Source organism: Hyla sarda, chromosome 5 (genome assembly GCF_029499605.1).
Source record: "Hyla sarda isolate aHylSar1 chromosome 5, aHylSar1.hap1, whole genome shotgun sequence".
NCBI classification, from domain to species: domain Eukaryota; kingdom Metazoa; phylum Chordata; class Amphibia; order Anura; family Hylidae; genus Hyla; species Hyla sarda.
In genome coordinates this window covers 349,317,636-349,338,368 of record NC_079193.1, presented here as the reverse complement: position 1 = coordinate 349,338,368, position 20,733 = coordinate 349,317,636, and positions in this window count along the sequence as shown.

Sequence of the window (20,733 nt, the reverse complement as noted above, 5' to 3'; positions counted from 1 at the left end):
TCCCCCTATTTTGAAGACCTAACTTTTTAATTTTTCCGTATAAGCGGTGGTATGAGGGCTAATTTTTTGAACTGTGATCTGTACTTTTTATTGATACCATATTTGCTTATATAAAACTTTTAACACATTTTTTATAAATTTTTTTGAATAAAATGTTATAAAAAAACAACTATTTTGGACTTTTTTTTTACGTTCACGCCGTTCACCGTACGGTATCATTAACATCTTATTTTAAAAGTTCAGATATTTATGCATGTGGTGATACCAAATATGTATACAAAATATATTTTTAACACTTTTTTGGGGGTGAAATAGGGAAAATGGGACAATTTACATTTTTATTGGGGGAGGGGGGTTTCATTTTTTTTTTACTTTATTTTTTTTACTTTTATTGTTACACTTTAATAGTCCCCATAGGGGACTATTTATAGCAATCATTCGATTGCTAATGCTGCTCAGTGCTATGTATAGGACATAGCACTGATCAGCATTATCGGTCTTTTTCTGCTCTGGTCTGCGGGAAGGCAGATCAGAGCAGAAGACTCCCGGAAGGCAGCGGAGGCAGGTGAGGGTACCTCCGGATGCCGAGCTGGATGATCGGATCGCAGCGGCAGCGCTGCGGGCGATCCGATCATCCATTTAAGTGACCGCGATGCTGCTACGATTTTGTACGAAGAAAATTGAAAAATTACTAAAGCACTTTAAAACGCACATATTTGTCAAGTGTGAATTACTTTTATATTGGAAACACTAACATAAAGCAAGCACACATGCTATAAATATAAAAAAAAACAACAACGCAAACACATTCCCAAGGCAAATACTACAGCATATCCAAAAACAACTGCTAGAACCGTATGCCCAGAACACTTTATAACCGAAAGCCCAGAACAATGCTATGACCACATGCACATGTCACTTGTGATGTAGTGGATGACTGAGTTAACCACTCAATGACAGCAGATGGGTTTCTGGTCGATACACGACCACTAGCTGATACCAGGAGCTCAAGCCTCTCTCTGCGACTCCTGCTGTCACTCGTCCCTAGTCTGATGCAAGCTCTGCCTGTGCCTGATGAATTTAGGCGTCAGCCACTACTTTTTGCTGGCCTTTCACAGTAACTAGACTCTTAGGACTATAACCGGAACAAAATGGTACACCACGTAGATGTACGTATGTGTTATGCTCTTATGAGGGGAGTACAATATGCTTCACTACGCTTAAAACAGTATTTGTCTAAAACAGCAGCAAGTGTGTACTTTTTGCTGGCCTTTCACAGTAACTAGGCCCTTAGGACTATAACAGGAACAAAATGGTACACCACCTGAGCTACATTTGCTTAAAATGTGGTGCAAACTATTATTGCCACATAGTCAGATATTTAACACTCAATTTAGCGCCCTGTTGGCCAATATTTTTTTTTAAATGGGAGTGGCTAAGCTTTTTGTGCTATTAACACCCTATTTTCAAAGGTTTAGCACAACTTTTTGGTGCACAAAAGTGTCCAAGTATACCTGGTATTAAAGGATGTACTATTTGCCCCAAATTTTCAAAAGGCCAAACACACCTGAAAATGTGCTAACACACTTTGAGGTACAAAAAAAAAAAAAAAAAAAAAAAGCCCTAATAACACGAGTCTTTGAATATTCCTCCCAGTGTGTTATACGGTTTATGTGATATCAGCGTACAGACCATGGAATAGACGAGGATCAGAATAATGATAAATTATGTATGGTGAAAACCAGTCTATCAATAGCTTTAGCAACAGACGAGTAGCACAAGAAACTGAGAAAATTATAAATTCCCCCGATTATATTTGGTTAATGTTTAAAGTCAAGAGCGTTTAATCTAAGTAGAATTTATTCAAATGTTATTTTTTTCTTTCATTAATTTTATTTAGTTGTGTCTGAAACTTACAATGTCTCTGGAATTGTGATTTATTCAGCAATAAAGTTGGATAATTCTATGTATCACATTTATGGATTAAAATCAACATGTCTCTGTTTACTTCCCAAAAGGGACACACCAGAGGACATTTATTTATACTGGCCCACTATCTGAGCTGTACTCCAGTCTGTTTACCAATGCAAAATGCAATTTATTCCTCAACCAGATACAGTCTGGGTTGTAAAATCCATTTCACTTGTTTTGATAAATTTTTTCTTATTGGTAAAGTAGGACATGGGCTTCCACAATAGGACATTTTACCTGAATGAAAATAAAACTGGCTTAAATCCATATAAAACAAACAAGTCGCCCGTAAAGATGTTTCTGCATGGTATTGCATGTGTCTGAACTAATGATTACCAAAACTCACAACATTTATTTTGGGAGTTTTCATGCTAATCGGCCAAATTTGTTTATATTCGACAACCAATTTAGATTTGGCCCAACACTCTCTAGGCCAGCTGCAGGTTGCTGTTGTAGGGTGTAGAAGGAGTTAATTAGTGATGCAAAACATCACTATTTATCTCTGCAGGCCATACAGTAAGCTGCTGTCTTGTCTGTCCTGGTCTGTGTTTACACACAGCTATTGGATTGCTGTGTGTGAACAGTTTTATTTTCCCTGGTCAGGGAATAGTTAATGTCTCTGGCATTTTCAGCTTCAGCCTCTGTTGTTCAGCACTGACTAGCTTCAGTGCTGGTTATGCTTCATTTACTGATGGACTTCCTGATGTCTAGCTGCTATGCTGAACATGCTTCTAATGGAAGCTTTGGGGTGAAACACTCTTTTTTTGAGCTTTTAATCTACTATCTCTGTTTTTTCATGCACTTTGTATTTTTTGGTTTTAGCCAATTTTATGTGAAATGCTCTTAGTAGATTTTAAGCTGTGTTTGTTTAGTCGGTTTTAGGATTTGTATGTTCTTTTTGCTATGTGTCTGTTCACTCTGTGTTTTCTCTTGTATCCGTTTATATGAAGTTCTGTGTTTTATATTTTTGTTTTCCTACTGGGTCAGCTTCTGACCACACTGTGAAGTGTGCCACTGGCCAGTAGTTTATTTGGATTTATTATTAATGGCTAATTCGTTAGTGGAGTGTCCAGTTTGTGTGTCCAGTGTGAACAGTGTCCTATGTTGCATTCCTGTTACCGCTCCATGGGGACTCCTTGTCTACTGGAGGTGTTCGGAGGGATTGCTATTCCTGTCTTGTGTTCAGTGTGAACAGTGTTCTATATTATATCCTGTTTATTTAGGCATCTCTGTTACCTGTCCATGGGGACTCAGAGGGTATTGTTATTCCTGCATCTACTGGAGGTGTTCCGAAGGGATTGCGATTATTCCTGCCTTGTGTTCAGTGTGATCAGTGTTCTATAAATATAACCTGTGTATCTAGGCATCCCTGTTACCTGTCCATTGGGACTCCATGTCTAGTGGAGGTTTTATGTGGTATTGGGAATATTCCTGTTTAGCGATAGATCCGTTTACCTGTCCATGGGGACTCAGAGGGTATTGTTATTCCTGTGTCTACCGGAGGTTTTTCTAGGGGATTAAGCTTATTCCTGTTTTGTTCTGGAGTATGTTCATATTTATCTGTTTTCCTGTCTGGTGTTTTGAACCCTATATGTTTTATTAGTTCTTTATTCAGATCTTGGAGTTCTGTTCATGAACACTTATCTATAGTGTCCTCTGTTCATGACCACCGATCTATAGTGTCCTCTGTTCATGACCTCTGAGTCCTCTGTTCATGTCTGCTGATCTATGGAGTCTTCTGTTCATGACTGCTGATATGGTGTCCTCTGTGCTAACTCTCTGATCTGTGCCCTCTGAACTTTTATACTATGAAGTTCTATGTTCCTGTATGTTTCTGGTTTGTGACCGACTTTTTGTTAGTATGTATTTTTATTAGGTCCCTGCACTTTAGTTCAGGGAGGGAATGACGCCCAGTTGTCGATCCACCGGTTAGGGTGGATGGGCATGTAGGCAGGGCGAGTGGTTTTTGGGTCAGTTTAGGGCTCACTCTCCCTATCCCATGGTCGGTCCCTGACAGCAGCAATGCAAAGCTAATTTTAATTTACTGTAGAGGAATGGGCAACATCTGCTTAGTCTAAGGGAGCAGGAACCAGGTGTTCCTGCTCCTGTACATACTGTTGTTTTTGTGGTGTCCTCCTGTTTTTGATATCCTCTGCTCCTCTGCGGACTCACATGAAGAAAATCACAAAAAGTTCAGATTCTGACAAGTCCAATTAAAAAAAAATATTTAATAAATTTTAAATTGATTTACCTTCATGTACCTATTATAATAATGCCATTTAGCAAAATTACAAATACAAGCCTGTTGCATGGTGCTTGACAAGATCCCCTACACATTCACTCCTTACAGGAGAAGGAAGTGACACCCTCTTTTGGACTCCAAAAAAATGGCACAACAAGTCTTTTTTTAGCCATTTCTCACAAATTATAATTGTCATCTATCTTGTTGTGGTGATCATGGGGGTCCCAGCTGTTTGTAAGCCAGCAAATAGAATATCCATAATATATATAATGTATAATTGTCATTTGTGGGGAAACTTCTTCAATGTTGCCAATGTTGCAAAAATCAAGAAGGCAGAAACATAAGATATAACAAAACAAATGTATATACGGCTTTAATGCTATGTTTTTGCAGTACTACAAATTTATGCTTCAAAGCATTTATTTCACTAAAGCTACTATTGTACCCTGTTCTAATCTTATTTGGGTACTAGTGGGACCTGAAGGCAACTGTCTGTGGATCGACACCTCTGCAGAATAGGGTCATTTGACAGTACTGAAAATTGTGGCCTGCAAGAACCTCCAAAGCAAAACCAATAGGCATATGCAATTGTATTGGTATATGTTAATCTGCTGTTAGTACTTTTTGAAGTTCTGCATAGTCCTTCAGGCCAGGTTTGCTAATATATTTATGTATGTATACAGGACTCGAGTCCTGCAGGAAGGCACTGGAATGGCTTTCCTTTGCTTTTTCCAGAGGAGAAACGTCGTCCTGCAGAACCAACCTCTGTTCTCACCCTCTCTCCGTCTCTCCCCCTGGCCCGGACTGCTAGATGCTGGAGATGTAAGACCTGTGATGATGTCACCATCACATGTTGGGGCGGAGCTTAACTGTGGAGGAGAGGAGAGATTGTGGCTGAAGGACCTGTGTGATGCTGTGGAGAAGGCGGGGCTGAGCTGGAGGAGAGGTCACATATCACTCCAGTAAGGTTATTACATGGAAGGAGATTGGTTACAGTGTGTCACCACAGTAGTAAGGAAATTCCATAAGGAGGTTTGGTACAGTGTGTAACCCCAGTAGTAAGGAGATTACATGAGAAGGGGGTTTGTTACAGTGTGTCACCCCAGTAGTAAGGAGATTACATAAGGAAGGGGTTTGTTACAGTGTGTCACCCCAGAAGTAAAGAGATTACATGAGGAGGGGGTTTGTTACAGTGTGTCACCCCAGTAGTAAGGGAATTACATGAGGAGGGGTTTGTTACATTGTGTCACCCCAATAGTAAGGTAATTACATGAGGTGGGGGGTTTGTAACAGTGTCACCCCAGTAGTAAGAAGATTACATGAGGAGGAGGTTTGTTACAGTGTGTCACCACAGTAGTAAGGAGATTACATGAGGAGGAGGTTTGTTACAGTGTGTTGCCCCAGTAGTAAGGTGATTACATGAGGAGGGGTTTTGTTACAGTGTGTCACCTCAGTAGTAAGATTACATGAGGAGGGGGTTTGTTACAGAGTGTCACCCCAGTAGCAAGGTGATTACCTAAGGAGGGGCTAGGTTACAATGTGTCACCCCAGTAGTAAGGTGATTACATGAGGTGGGGGTTTGTTACAGTGTGTCACCCCAGTAGTAAGGAGATTACATAAGGAGGGGGTTTGTTACAGTGTGTCACCCCAGTAGTAAGGTAATTACATGAGGTGGGGGTTTGTAACATTGTGTCACCCCAGTAGTAAGGAGATTACATGAGGAGGAGGTTTGTTACAGTGTGTGACCCCAGTAGTATGGAGAATACATGAGAAGGAGGTTTGTTACAGTGTGTCACCCCAGTAGTAAGGAGATTACATGAGGAGGAGGTTTGTTACAGTGTGTCACCCCAGTAGTAAGGAGATTACAAAGGGGGGGGGGTTGTTACAGTGTGTCACCCCAGTAGTAAGAAGATTACAAGAGGAGAAGGTTTGTTACAGTGTGTCATCCCAGTAGTAAGGAGATTACATAAGGAGGGGGTTTGTTACAGTGTGTCACCCCAGTAGTAAGAAGATTACAAGAGGATATTTTTTATAGTGTGTCTTCATGATGATTTGGACATAAGGAGGTTTTTGTTACAGTGTATTATCAGAATGATAACCCCTTAAGAACATTGGGGGAGATATATAAAGACCTTTGCAAAGGAAAAGTGGAGCAGTTGCCCAAAGCAACCAATCAGATCGCTTTTTTCATTTTTCAGAGGCCTTTTTGAAAAAATAAAGAAGCAATCTGTTGCTATGGGCTACTGGTCAACTTATGTTCTGCACAGGTTTTAATAAATCCCCCATTGGAGGTAAATATACGTCTTGGTGCCCTGGTACTTAATGCACCAGGAAGTACACTTACATACTGAGCAGCATACCGACTATGAAGCAAGTGCAGGATATGTCAGCAGCCACGCACTTACAGTAAATGACAGAAATGGCATTCTGTTCTCCTTCATTAACCCCTTAAGTGCCCTAATCATGACACTTAAGCACCGCAATCACTGTCCCCCTAAACCGATTGGTTACTCTGCAACATGTATGCAGAGGTTTTAACAAATGTGTTATTTTTTACCAGTGCGAAATCCAGAAGGACAAATTAAACTTTACTGCAAAGGTGCAGACACTATCCTCAACAATTATTAATTCTATTTAAAATCACATTTCCATTTTTCTTTGTCTATTATCAACACTTTAACAAAATTTAACCCTCCCCCCCTATACATTTCTTCCGTCCGATTCCAGTGCCCTGTCAGACCCTCGCCATCTCAATATTCCTTTTTCCTTATCTAATACTACCTCTCCTCCTCCCCCCCTTAATAGACCTTCCTATGGCTAAAACCAAACAAATAAGAAAGTAACATTTGTCTCCTCCCCCTCTCAAAATCCACCTCTCACGCAAAATCCAACTGCACCATTAATTTCCTCCCTCTCTCCTCTCACAATCTCTATCATCCTCCAGTCCTCTTATTATAGAAGATTTTCTCTTTTCTTTTTTTTTTTCTTTTTTTTTTCTTTTTTCTCTCTCTTTTCTTTCCCTCCATTAGTTTGGTATTTACAAATTTCTTCCCCTTGCCAGCGAAGAGCGCTGCGTCTTCACGCCCCACTCCACCCTGACTACTTGTGCTCCACTGTCGATGTGTTTATTACACACCCCCCAGGATCAACAACTTCGGGGAGGATGTTTGAAAGAGCATTTTACTTTTCTTTTCTTTTTTTCTTCCTTCTCTTTTTTTTCCCCATCTTTTCACTTCTTTTTTCTTCTTAGGTGCAACTACTTACATTCAATTCCTACAATTGATCCAGTACTAAAACTCTCAATCACTCAATTTTCATTCCAACTTTGAAAAGGAGGAGCGAGGGAGGAGAGCCAAAATGAGAAGAAAAAAAACGACAAGGGAGAAAAGAGGAAAGGAGAAAAGGACACAGTACCTATCCATCTTGTATTTTCTACTGGCTTTGGTCGGACAGAGCACCTCTCTTTACAAAATAATATATAATTAATTTTTCTTCCTTCAGTTCTTACTCCCCTAATAACCAAGATATCAATTTATCTCCTTCCTTCAACTCTAGCCTTCCTTCTACCATCCTTACCACCTTCATCCAGAATTCTTTAAGCACAGGACACTCGTAATACATATGGAAGAACCCCAGTCCTTCATTCTCACATCTTGGGCATTTGTATTTTTTCCGTTTGTCTATTTTTCCCAGAAGTTGCGGCACATAATATAACCTATGTGTTATAAAAAAAATTGTGAAACTCTATGTGAACTATTTTTAATAATATTCAAGCTCTCTTCCCAAATCCCCCTCCATTCCCTTTCTGTTACTTGCCCTATATCCCTCTCCCATCCTTTTGTGCTCAAGTGCTTTTCTCAATTACTTTTACCATCCACCATTATTTTATACATCTTAGAAATTATTTTTTTATCTGTGCCCTACCTTAAAACCTTTCCTATCTATTTTTTTTGACTGCATACCTGAATAGTGACATCATATTACTAGGAATGTTATACTGTGTGCTCAAATCCTCAAACATTCTAAGTTTCTCTTCTTCAAAGAATTGTGCTACAAATTTTAAATTATATTCACTCCAAAATCGCCATTCCTGCCCCTCTAATTCTTTAAATCTCATGTTATTAAATAACCTCGTATATACAAATGAACCTTTCACCTTCATTACTTTTTTCATTTGTTCCCATAATTTACCCATCATTTCCTCTATGGGATCCCTTCCACCCAACTTAGATTCAAGGAATTCTCCCATTTTTTTTCCTTTTATCATATTCACAAAAACATCTATTTCTTTACACACCTCAACTGTGCTGCTATATAATATAGTCTAAAATTTGGAACAGCTAATCCTCCATTATTCACCCTCTACTTAGATAACTTAATTTCATTCTTGTTTTTTTTTCTCTTTCCAGACAAGTTCTCTTTCCATGGTTTCAATTGTCTTAAAAATTCGTTCTCCTAACCATATCGGACTATTGGTCAACAAAAACAATATCTGGGGTAAAATTATCATCTTCAATAGGCCAATCCTATCCGCCATACTAAGTGGTAAACCTAGCCAGATTTTTATTTTCGCCCTTATTTTTCTTAGGATGGGCCAGACATTTAGTTCCAGATATTTTTGAACTTGCTTTCCTACATTTATTCCTAAATACTTAAACGTCTCTCCATTTCTTATTATCTTAGGTCTCTCATGGGACATTTGCTTATCTAATGGCATTTATACAGTTTTATTTCAGTTTATACGTAATCCTGATTTATTCCCAAATTCCTTTATTACCTCTATAATCTCCCTCAATGTCTGCTGCGTATTCCGAATATAAAGCAATATGTCATCCGCAAAGAGTGATATTCTGTCCTCTGTCCCCCGACATCCAAACCACTCTAGCCTCTCATTATTCCTTATCCTTATTTCCAATGGCTCAATATATAGGGCAAAGATTTGGGGGGACAGAGGACAGCCTTGTCTAGCTCCTTTGGTCAGCTGGAATCCTTCCGATTGCACACCATTTATCAAAACTGCTGCCCTAGGGGAATCAAACAAAATTCCCAACCATTTCATAAACCCTTCCCCAAACCCATATCCCCCGTCCAGAGGTAGGACCACTCCAACCTGTCAAAGGCTTTAACAGCGTCATGTATGCGGAGGTTCAATCAGTTTGCTCACCTGTTGGAGGTCCTCTCACATGCTTCGTGTGGTTTCCGGCTCCAATCTGCTGATATTGCTTGCTAAGCAAGGCTCTACTAGAAGATCACCACTAACACTCAGTAATGGCTTTGCAACACCGAAGCATTACTCAGTGTAAGCAATCTGAAGATTGCATGTAAAAGTTCCATATGGGGGACCCAAAAAGTGGAAGTAAACTAATAAATAATGTTTTATTTTTTTTTAACACACATAAGTCCCTACCCAAATAAAGATTTAAATCATTCCCTTTTTCTATTTTTTAATTAAAAAGAAATAAAAAACCCTGCATATTTGGTATTACTGCACGTAAAAATATCCAAACTATTCAAATATAATGTTTATGATCCCATACGGTGTACGGCGTAAATGTAAAATAATGCCAATGTCAGAATCACAACCCAGAATAAACTGAATATAAAAGTGATAAAAATGTCTTCTATGTGCAAAAGTGGTACTGATGAACACTTCAGATCATGGTGCAAAAATGAGAAAATTTAAAAAATTATAGGGGTCAGAATACAATTTAAAAAGAAAAAATGCTTGACTTTTTTTTAAAAGCAGTACAATAATAGAAAAACATGTAAGCACGGGTATCATATTGACCCACAGAATAAAGATGGCATATCATTTTTACCATAAAGTGTACCCCAAATAAACAAACTGTCACGATGCCGGCTGGCAAGAGGTGGATCCTCTGTGCCAGAGAGGGATTGGCGTGGACCGTGCTAGTGGACCGGTTCTAAGTCACTACTGGTGTTCACCAGAGCCCGCCGCAAAGCGGGATGGTCTTGCTGCGGCGGTAGTAACCAGGTCGTATCCACTAGCAACGGCTCAACCTCTCTGACTGCAGAAGATAGGCGCGGTACAAGGGAGTAGACAAAAGCAAGGTCGGACGTAGCAGAAGGTCGGGGCAGGCAGCAAGGATCGTAGTCAGGGGCAACGGCAGGAGGTCTGGAACACAGGCTAGGAACACACAAGGGAACGCTTTCACTAGGCACAAGGGCAACAAGATCCGGCGAGGGAGTGCAGGGGAAGTGAGGTATACATAGGGAGTGCACAGGTGAAGACACTAATTGGAACCACTGCGCCAATCAGTGGCGCAGTGGCCCTTTAAATCGCAGAGACCCGGCGCGCACGCGCCCTAGGGAGCGGGGCCGCGCGCGCCGAGACAGGACCGAGGGAGAGCGAGTCAGGTACGGAAGCCGGGGTGCGCATCGCGAGCGGGCGCCACCCGCATCGCGAATCGCATCCCGGCTGGAGGCGGTATCGCAGCGCACCCGGTCAGTGGATCTGACCGGGGCGCTGCCGCAGCGAGGATGTTGCGAGCGCTCCGGGGAGGAGCGGGGACCCGGAGCGCTCGGCGTAACAGTACCCCCCCCTTGGGTCTCCCCCTCTTCTTAGAGCCTGAGAACCTGAGGACCAGACTTTTATCTAGGATATTGTCCTCAGGTTCCCAGGATCTTTCTTCAGGACCACAGCCCTCCCAGTCCACTAAAAAAAAGTGTTTTTCCTCTGACCTTTTTGGAGGCCAGTATATCCTTTACGGAGAAGATGTCTGAAGAACCGGAGACAGGAGTAGGAGAAATAAGTTTGGGAGAGAAACGGTTGATGATGAGTGGTTTAAGAAGAGAGACATGAAAGGCATTAGGAATACAAAGAGAAGGAGGAAGAAGAAGTTTGTAAGAGACAGGATTAATTTGGCACAAGATTTTGAAAGGACCAAGATAGCGTGGTCCCAATTTGTAGCTGGGAACACGGAAGCGGACATATTTAGCGGAGAGCCATACCTTGTCTCCGGGAGAAAAAATGCGGGGAGCTCTTCTTTTCTTATCAGCAAACTTCTTCATGCGTGATGAAGCCTGTAAGAGAGAATTTTGGGTCTCTTTCCATATGGTGGAAAGATCACAAGTTATTTCATCCACAGCGGGCAAACCAGAGGGCAAGGGAGTAGGGAGGGGGGGAAGAGGGTGACGGCCGTACACCACGAAAAAAGGAGATTTGGAAGAAGATTCAGAGACTCTGAAGTTGTACGAGAATTCGGCCCATGGAAGAAGATCTGCCCAGTCATCCTGGCGGGAGGAAACAAAATGCCGTAAATAATCACCCAGGACCTGGTTAATTCTTTCTACTTGCCCATTGGATTGAGGATGATAAGCAGAAGAAAAGTTTAATTTAATCTTGAGTTGTTTACAGAGAGCCCTCCAGAATATTGACACGAATTGGACGCCTCTATCCGAGACGATCTGCGTGGGCAACCCGTGAAGACGAAAAATGTGTACAAAAAATTGTTTTGCCAACTGAGGCGCTGAAGGAAGACCAGGAAGAGGAATAAAATGTGCCATCTTGGAAAATCGATCAACGACCACCCAAACAACAGTGTTGCCACGGGATGGGGGTAAGTCTGTAATAAAGTCCATACCAATCAGAGACCAAGGCTGTTCGGGGACAGGCAGAGGATGAAGAAGACCAGCAGGCTTCTGGCGAGGAGTCTTATCCCGGGCACAGACAGTGCAGGCCCGCACAAAATCAACAACATCCGTTTCCAGAGTCGGCCACCAATGGAAACGAGAGATGAGTTGCAAGGATTTCTTGATGCCCGCATGGCCTGCGAGATGGGAGGAGTGACCCCATTTGAGGATTCCGAGGCGTTGGCGTGGAGAGACGAAGGTCTTCCCTGGAGGAGTTTGCCTGATGGAGGCTGGAGAAGTGGAGATCAGGCAGTCAGGAGGAATGATGTGTTGCGGAGAGAGCTCTACTTCCGAGGCATCCGAGGAACGAGAGAGCATCGGCCCTAATGTTCTTATCGGCAGGGCGAAAGTGAATTTCAAAATTAAACCGGGCAAAGAACAGAGACCACCTGGCCTGGCGAGGGTTCAGCCGTTGGGCAGACTGGAGATAGGAGAGATTTTTGTGATCGGTGTAAATAATAACTGGAAATTTTGATCCCTCCAGCAGATGCCTCCATTCCTCAAGTGCTAATTTAATGGCCAGTAGCTCACGATCCCCGATGGAGTAGTTCCTCTCCGCCGGAGAGAAGGTCCTAGAAAAAAAACCACAAGTAACAGCATGCCCAGAAGAATTTTTTTGTAAAAGAACCGCTCCAGCTCCTACTGAGGAGGCATCAACCTCCAATAGGAAGGGTTTAGATGGGTCAGGTCTGGAGAGCACGGGAGCAGAAGAAAAGGCAGACTTGAGCCGTTTAAAGGCGTCTTCCGCTTGAGGAGGCCATGACTTAGGATTGGCATTCTTCTTGGTTAAAGCCACGATAGGAGCCACAATGGTGGAAAAATGTGGAATAAATTGTCTGTAATAATTGACGAACCCCAAAAAACGTTGGATAGCACGGAGTCCGGAGGGGCGTGGCCAATCTAAGACGGCAGAGAGTTTGTCTGGGTCCATTTGTAGTCCCTGGCCAGAGACCAAGTATCCTAGGAAAGGAAGAGATTGACATTCAAACAGACATTTCTCCATTTTGGCATAAAGTTGATTGTCTCGAAGTCTCTGAAGAACCATGCGGACATGCTGGCGGTGTTCTTCTAGGTTGGCAGAAAAAATCAGAATATCGTCCAGATACACAACAACACAGGAATATAAGAGATCACGAAAAATTTCATTAACAAAGTCTTGGAAGACGGCAGGGGCGTTGCACAGGCCAAAGGGCATGACCAGATACTCAAAGTGTCCATCTCTAGTGTTAAATGCCGTTTTCCATTCGTCCCCCTCCCTGATGCGGATGAGATTATAAGCACCTCTTAAGTCCAGTTTGGTAAAGATGTGGGCACCTTGGAGGCGATCAAAGAGTTCAGAGATAAGAGGTAGAGGGTAGCGGTTCTTTACCGTGATTTTATTAAGTCCGCGGTAGTCAATGCAAGGACGTAGGGAGCCATCTTTTTTGGACACAAAGAAAAATCCAGCTCCGGCAGGAGAGGAGGATTTGCGGATAAACCCCTTTTTTAAATTTTCCTGGATGTACTCAGACATAGCAAGAGTCTCTGGGGCGGACAGAGGATAAATTCTGCCCCGGGGTGGAGTAGTGCCCGGGAGGAGGTCAATAGGACAGTCATAAGGCCTGTGAGGAGGTAGAGTCTCAGCTTGTTTCTTGCAAAATACGTCAGCATAGTCCATATAGGCCTTAGGGAGACCGGTTACAGGGGGAACCACAGGGTCACGGCAGGGAGTACTGGGAACCGGTTTAAGGCAGTCCTTGAAACAAGAGGTACCCCAGCTCTTGATCTCCCTTGTGGACCAATCCAGGGTTGGGGAATGGCGTTGAAGCCACGGTAGTCCAAGGAGAATTTCGGAAGTGCAATTGGGGATGACCAAAAACTCAATTTTTTCATGATGAGGTCCGATGCACATTAGGAGGGGCTCCGTGCGGTAACGTATGGTACAGTCCAATCTTTCATTGTTAACACAATTGATGTAGAGGGGTCTGGCGAGACTGGTTACCGGGATGTTGAACCTGTTGATGAGAGAAGCCAAAATAAAGTTTCCTGTAGATCCGGAATCCAAGAAGGCCATAGTAGAGAAGGAGAAGGTAGATGCAGATATCCGCACAGGCACAGTAAGACGTGGAGAAGCAGAGTTGACATCAAGGACTGTCTCACCTTTGTGCGGAGTCAGCGTGCGTCTTTCCAGGCGGGGAGGACGGATAGGACAATCCTTCAGGAAGTGTTCGGTACCGGCACAGTACAGGCAGAGATTCTCCATGCGGCGTTGTGTCCTCTCTTGAGGTGTCAGGCGAGACCGGTCAACTTGCATAGCCTCCACGGCGGGAGGCACAGGAACGGATTGCAGAGGACCAGAGGAGAGAGGAGCCGGGGAGAAAAAACGCCTCGTGCGAACAAAGTCCATATCCTGGCGGAGCTCCTGACGCCTTTCGGAAAAACGCATGTCAATGCGAGTGGCAAGATGAATGAGTTCATGTAGATTAGCAGGAATTTCTCGTGCGGCCAGAACATCTTTAATGTTGCTGGATAGGCCTTTTTTAAAGGTCGCGCAGAGGGCCTCATTATTCCAGGATAGTTCAGAAGCAAGAGTACGGAATTGTATGGCGTACTCGCCAACGGAAGAATTACCCTGGACCAGATTCAGCAGGGCAGTCTCAGCAGAAGAGGCTCGGGCAGGTTCCTCAAAGACACTTCGAATTTCCGAGAAGAAGGAGTGTACAGAGGCAGTGACGGGGTCATTGCGGTCCCAGAGCGGTGTGGCCCATGACAGAGCTTTTCCAGACAGAAGGCTATCTACGAAAGCCACCTTAGACCTTTCAGTAGGAAACTGGTCCGACATCATCTCCAAGTGCAGGGAACATTGTGAAAGAAAGCCACGGCAAAACTTAGAGTCCCCATCAAATTTATCCGGCAAGGATAGTCGTAGGCCTGAAGCGGCCACTCACTGCGGAGGAGGTGCAGGAGCTGGCGGAGGAGATGATTGCTGAAGCTGTGGTAGTAGCTGCTGTAGCATCACGGTCAGTTGAGACAGCTGGTGGCCTTGTTGCGCTATCTGTTGTGACTGCTGGGCGACCACCGTGGTGAGGTCGGCGACAACTGGCAGAGGTACTTCAGCTGGATCCATGGCCGGATCTACTGTCACGATGCCGGCTGGCAGGAGGTGGATCCTCTGTGCCAGAGAGGGATTGGCGTGGACCGTGCTAGTGGACCGGTTCTAAGTCACTACTGGTGTTCACCAGAGCCCGCCGCAAAGCGGGATGGTCTTGCTGCGGCGGTAGTAACCAGGTCGTATCCACTAGCAACGGCTCAACCTCTCTGACTGCTGAAGATAGGCGCGGTACAAGGGAGTAGACAAAAGCAAGGTCGGACGTAGCAGAAGGTCGGGGCAGGCAGCAAGGATCGTAGTCAGGGGCAACGGCAGGAGGTCTGGAACACAGGCTAGGAAAACACAAGGGAACGCTTTCACTAGGCACAAGGGCAACAAGATCCGGCGAGGGAGTGCAGGGGAAGTGAGGTATACATAGGGAGTGCACAGGTGAAGACACTAATTGGAACCACTGCGCCAATCAGTGGCGCAGTGGCCCTTTAAATCGCAGAGACCCGGCGCGCGCGCGCCCTAGGGAGCGGGGCCGCGCGCGCCGGGACAGGACCGAGGGAGAGCGAGTCAGGTACGGAAGCCGGGGTGCGCATCGCAAGCGGGCGCCACCCGCATCGCGAATCGCATCCCGGCTGGAGGCGGTATCGCAGCGCACCCGGTCAGTGGATCTGACCGGGGCGCTGCCGCAGCGAGGATGTTGCGAGCGCTCCGGGGAGGAGCGGGGACCCGGAGCGCTCGGCGTAACACAAACCCCTCCCCAAAGTTGCTAAATGGAGTTTTTCTTTTCAATTTCCCTCATAAATTATATTTTTTTGGTTGCACCATAGATTTTATATTAAAATGAGTTATGTCATTACAAAGCACAATTGGCCGTGCCAAAACAAGCCTCATATGGGTCTGTGGATGACGAAATGAGTTATAGCTCTTAGAAAGCGAAGAGGAAAAAAATCAAAACGCAAAACAAGTTAACTTTCTGTGTCTTCAAGGCCAAAATGGGCTATGTCCTTAATTCCATGAAGGGTTTGTTACAGTTTATTATCACAAAGGTAATTTGTTACAGGGTGTACTCTTGAGTGACAGTCACCCAGGGCCGTCACCGCCACATTAGGAATGCAGCCGCCCTCTACCACTTTAACAGGACAATAGCTGCTGGGAGTAGATGTGCTGAGACTGTCACGTCTGCTAGAATACACTGGGCCCTCCGCTGCCCGCCAATGGGGAGCAGAACAGCCACTACTGTGGAGTCGGACTGTGATGGTAACTAACTTCGTTGGGGTCTACTGCCATATCGGGGCCTATTGCTATACAGGAGAGCTGGTAATCTCTACAGGGGGGGCATTATTACTATTTGGGGCACTATAGGTGCTGGAAATGTGCAGAACCTAAAATTTATGTCTTGCAGGTTCTGTGGAGATGAGTTGTGGCTGGAATTAATCGTCATGACATTCTGGGCCAGGTGGAGAAGAAAAAGGAAAGTAACCGACTCTGATCAGAGAAGACATCACGTGCGGGTCACTTGATGTAACTGTATGTAATCGCTTATATGGTCTGCAGAGCCTGTGTACAGCTGATATCTACCATTATATGGTCACCGTATGTGGGAATATGTGCGTGCGAGTCACCTGATGTAACTGTATGTAATCGCTTATATGGTCTGCAGAGCCTGGGTGCAGCTGATATCTACCATTATATGGTCACCGTATTTGTGGGAATATCTGTAGAAGTGGGGGCAGTAGTTACCTCTGTTCTATCCTTCTCTGGCTACTATATATGGTCCTATATATTTACATGATTTAATCTTAAACTTAGGGTATATATCCTGTCAAACAGAAATATCAACATATGCTGTGGTGTAGTGGCAATGCCCCCATTTACTTTAGTGGCCTAAACATAGTCATGGGCTAGTGTCTCTGTTTAGTCCATTTTCTGCATGTATGTTTTCTTAGTGTGACTACTGTGCAGCACTGTAAAGCGCAGCAGACCACACTTTTTTCACATGCAGGAAATGGACTAAAACTTAGTCACTAGTTGACTATTTTTAGGCCAATAAAGTAAAATAGACCACTGCCAGTACACCACAGTATGTGTTGGCAACCCTTTTTGAATATTCTAAGCGTAAGTTTAAATGGTGATGTGAACAGCCCCCTAGGAGGATAACAGAGAGGGTTAATCTGTGAAAAAAATGTGTATACAGTTAAAATCTGTGACTGAGCAATGAATCTTGCCCTGTTACTAAACTCTTATAAACCATAGGCAGCTGTATGCCTGCAGCCTGTTTTTTGTTTTTCTTTGCGCAAACTGGAGGGGTACACATTAGAAATCTTGGGTGAGTTCCCACACTTTTTTTTTTCCAGGACTTGAACCCTGTGTATATTTATATATATATATATATATATATATATATATATATATATATATATATATGCACATATTTATACATATAATACTGAATTGTTTTGGGGGTTTAATCCTGCATTGAGGTGGGTGCACCTGGACCATGGAAGAGTGTTGATGGATTAAATAAAGACCTTAACCCCTTAACGGCGAAGGGCGTAAATGTACTTAACGCACCAGGAAGTACATTTAGTCCTAAGCATAACCGCAGGCATCGGAGCGATGCCCGGATCATGCGCGGCAGGTCATGCGCGGCTGTTGATCGCAGCCAGGGACCCGCCGGTAATGGCAGACACCCGCGATCCCGCGATCATCTGCAGCATTACGGACACTAAAATGGATGATCGGATCGCCCGCAGCGCTGCCGCGGCGATCCAATCATCCTGCACGGCAGCCGGAGGTCCCCTCACCTGCCTCCGCTGTCTTCCGGGAGTCTTCTGCTCTGATCTGCCTTCCCGCAGACCAGAGCAGAAGATGACCGATAAACCTGATCAGTGCTATGTCCTATACATAGCACTGAACAGGATTAGCAATCGAGTGATTGCTATAAATAGTCCCCTATGGGGACTATTAAAGTGTTAAAATAAAAGTAAAAAAAAGTTAAAAAAATTAAGTAAAAAAAAGTGAAAAACCCCCTCCTCCAATAAAAACTTAAATTGTCCCATTTTCCATATTTCACCCCCAAAAAATGTTAAAAAAAATTTATATACATATTTGGTATCGCCGCGTGCATAAATATCTGAACTATTAAAATAAAATGTTAATGATACCGTACAGTGAACGGCGTGAACGTTAAAAAAAAGTACAAAATAGCTGCTTTTTTATAACATTTTATTCCCAAAACAATTAATAAAAAATGTATTAAAAGTTTTATATAAGCAAATATGGTATCAATAAAAATTAAAGATCACGGCACAAAAAATGAGCCCTCATACCGCCGCTTATACGGAAAAATGAAAAAGTTATAGGTCTTCAAAATAAGGGGATTTTAAATGAACTAATTTGGTTCAAAAGTTTGTGATTTTTTTTTTAAGCACAACAGTAATAGAAAAGTATATTATCATGGGTATAATTTTAATTGTATTGACCCAAAGAATAAATAACACATGTCATTTTTACCGTAAATTGTACGGCGTGAAAACGAAACCTTTCAGAATTAGCAAAATTGTGGTTTTCTTTTTAATTTTCCCACACAAATAGTATTTTTTTGGTTGCGCCATACATGTTATGGTAAAGTGAGTGAGGGCATTACAAAGGACACCTGGTTACGCAAAAAACAATCCCTCATACTAGTCTGTGGATGAAAATATAAAAGAGTTATGATTTTTTGAAGGCGAGGAGGAAAAAACAAAAACGGATAAATAAAATTGTCTGCGTCCTTAAGGCCCAAATGGGCTGCGTCCTTAAGGGGTTAAAGAGTACCTGCCACCAAACAAAACTTTTTATATATTGTTCCTTATGTTCCTTATGCAATTATTGGACTCTTTGCTATTTATTTGCTGTTAAATTCTCAACCTTTATATGTTTTTAATGTGATTGAAAAACGGCCACTAGGTGGCTCTGTTCTATTCCCTGCACAAATCAAACAGTTAGTTTGGTCTCCTCCCGGCCTGGCAGGAGACCAAACTCAGGAAGTGCATGCAGGGCATGGCGAGGGACAGCTTTTGCAGGCTTCAGTGATATTGCGCTTGCTGAGGAACGTCCACTTTCTCCTGCCGGGAGCTGATACAATGTGAGCAAGGGGAACATTATAAAACATAGAGAATTTACACGACTGGATACAGCCCTCTAAGTATGCATATAATTACTAGATGTACTACTAAAATAAAATAAATATAGGTATAATACATACATTACAAGCTCAGACATTTTTTTTAAGAGCAGGAGGAGTGTTAGGAGTAGTTAGAGTATATAATCTGAGTTAATTAAGAAATTGTGGTATTTTTAAAGGAAATAAATAATGAATCAACACAGAATGATGCACCAATTTAGAAAACAATACAAACAAATAAACAAACAAACAGAATTGGGTTTAATGTTGGATATTCACTTTAAAGACTTTCCTGTAAACAGTAGTCTTGCTGCTAATGTTATTTAATTATGTATAACATACAATTACATAGGAAGAGTACAATGGAATAAAATATATTTCCATTTGCCATTTTAAATCCATAAATTCTTATTTTTGCTCTTTAGGCTGAAAACTGTGCAGCCTTAATACCATACCTATGCTCCTGTGTCCCCAAAATGTTTTATTCAAATGCTGTTTCTCGGTGAAGTCATGCAAGCATTCAAACAGGTCAATAGACACATAATTTAACCCCTTGAGATCGAGATCCTTCATAGTCCACCTATACATTTTATGCATACATTCTGGATATTTCTCCTTGTTAATATGTTCTGCACAGTTGAATTCCTGGGGGTAATTGTAGTTGTAAGATTGTCCAAGAAAAGCCATATTCTAATTGGAGGTTTATGGAAGTTGTAAAAATGATTGACATGATAAGCCTTACTCGCATTGATAAAATGTAATATACAATAGATTTGGAAATTTCTAAGACCCTAATGCTTTTTTCACATTTTGCTATGTTGAGGCAAGAGTTGAGTGAACCTTTCAAAAAAGTTTGTTTTGTGACAAACAGGTTCGCCATTAACTGGCAATGAAATAAGCCTCAAAACATGTATATCATGGCCTAGTAAAACACTTCTTGGGTCACCAAGGAACGTATTGTTACGCCGAGCGCTCCGGGTCCCTGCTCCTCCCCGGAGCGCTCACAGCATCTCTCTCTCTGCAGCGCCCCGGTCAGACCTGCTGACCGGGAGCGCTGCACTGACATTGCCGGCGGGGATGCGATTCGCATAGCGGGACACGCCCGCTCGCGAATCGCATCCCAAGTCACTTACCCGTCCCGGTCCCCGGCTGTCATGTGCTGGCGCGCGCGGCTCCGCTCTCTAGGGCGGGCGCGCGCGCCAGCTCTCTAAGATTTAAAGGGCCAGTGCACCAATGATTGGTGCCTGGCCCAATCAGCCTAATTAGCTTCCACTTGCTCCCTGGCTATAATACCTCACTTCCCCTGCACTCCCTTGCCGGATCTTGTTGCCTTGTTCCAGTGAAAGCGTTTAATGTTGTCCAAAGCCTGTGTTTCCAGATCTTCTGCTATCCATATTGACTACGAACCTTGCCGCCTGCCCCGACCTTCTGCTACGTCTAACCTTGCCTCTGCCTAGTCCTTCTGTCCCACGCCTTCTCAGCAGTCAGCGAGGTTGAGCCATTGCTGGTGGATACGACCTGGTTGCTACCGCCGCAGCAAGACCATCCCGCTTTGCGGCAGGCTCTGGTGAATACCAGTAGCATCTTTGAACCAGTCCACCGACGCGGTCCACGCCAATCCCT